The following is a 1,961-nucleotide window of genomic DNA, read 5'->3' on the forward strand; positions in this document are numbered from 1 at the left end:
ATTTTATAACTCTAATAATTAATAGTCTTAACATCAATTCACTTTTAGACATATTTACGCTTTAACCTACTCTCACTTCCACTTATTATCTCCAATTTCGTTTGCACTGGGGCGCTAATGTAAAGTTTTGCCCATGTATGTATACACACAGGTTTTTTTTTTTTATAAGGGTATGGTTTTAATTTATAATACTTCAACCTTAAAAAGGGTCAGCTTGTTGGGGAAACAAATTTTTTGTAGGTTTTAGAGCTGGAATTTGTCTGAGATTTTTGGGTATGGCAAAGTACTAGGAAATGACTTCCATTAGAAACTAATAATACTTGGATAAATCAATCAATCAATTAGTCAATTAGTTTCTAAAGTGCCATTCCACAATGATCAACAGTGCTTCTCGATGAATTTCACAAACAGTCAATCAGATGGGTCTTGAGATCTGCTTTTAAATGTGGAAGTGATGAAGATTGGTTGTTTTTTAAGAGGGGAAGGTGGAATTTTTTTAAGTTGAGGTTGAAAAATTAAACTACCAATTTAGCATTTTATTAGCTGCAAATTTGATAGAATTATTGTTTTCTTGTATTGTAGATAACATTTACTTACATGTTTAAAATTTGCTTCACCCTCAAAAATGTTAGCTAAATGTGTGAGGAGGTGCAATTTTTACATAAAAAATTGAACATCTCGCAATTTTTTAAAGGTATACAATTGCATTACATTGTTTTGAAAATGTTTTTATTTTTACTTAATAACCATGATGATATTTTCAGAATCAAATATACCAATGCAACGGGTTTTTTACTCATTAAACTATTAAAACATTTTTAAATGCATAATATATTTCAATTTCAAGCTTGTTCAAATGTGGAAACTTCAACTAAATTGATCATTTATAATAAAAGTATAAGTCAGTGTGAATGTTCTTCTTTAGAATTTTGAATATGTATACTTATTACAGGGACTAAATCATTTATATTTAAAACCAATGTCATGATTTAGCTTATATACTTTTTTCTTATACAATTTACTTTTATTATTCAGAAAAAAATTTATTGCTGAAAAATAAAGTAATGTAAATGCTAATAACAAAAAGTGTTAAAGTGAAATATTTATTGTTTTACTATCCATTTGTTTGCCCAGAAGCTGAAAGAATTGCAGCACAGCAGGGGATTGTTTAAAAATGAAATCTTATTTAGCGACAGTGTATTAGTTTTATAAAAGATCATTTTTTATAACAAAATGAAAAGGAAGATGTTCATTTAAGTAATGCATGATGAAAAAAATGATTCGTCAATTGGCAGAATATTTTTGGTGACAATCACGTTATCTAAATCTCTCTTGGATTTGCAACAAAATTTCCAGTTCGTTCTGCACGAAAGTTTACACTACTTGCTCAAATGAGATTTAAATTTAATATAAGAAAACACAGAGTTTAATGACTTGAAAAATGTAAAGCCACAAAAATTGTTATTATTAGAAAAAGAGTTGACCTTTGTTGTTAGATTTATGAGCGAGTGGACTAGCATCATTTTTAATTTTCTCAATCCAGAATGTTTCCCTGCTTTGCATAACGAAAAGAAATGCAGGTTGATTAGTCAGAAATAGTTTTAAATAAAAATTAGAAACTAGAAAACAAAGAAAGGCTAATGATGAATATTTTAATCTCTGTGTAAAAATTTTTTCTAAAAATTCTGGAGGAATTGAGTTTAAGCAAGGAACGTCAGTGATAGGTAGAAAATGACAATAAAAATTTGCTTCACTTGATTTAGATTTCACAATTATAAGTACAATTATTTTATTGATAATGTTATAATAATTATTTCAGTTTCAGGTAATATATAACACATGTGAAGGACAGAAAATTGTTCCAGAAATGCTAAATGAATTTTTTATTTATTCAATTCAATAATTATACATTGAATTATACATTAATTGAGAATTTCTGCTATTTATTCTTTAGCACTTTC

The sequence above is a fragment of the Helobdella robusta genome, assembly GCF_000326865.2.
Source record: "Helobdella robusta unplaced genomic scaffold HELROscaffold_38, whole genome shotgun sequence".
Taxonomy (NCBI): domain Eukaryota; kingdom Metazoa; phylum Annelida; class Clitellata; order Rhynchobdellida; family Glossiphoniidae; genus Helobdella; species Helobdella robusta.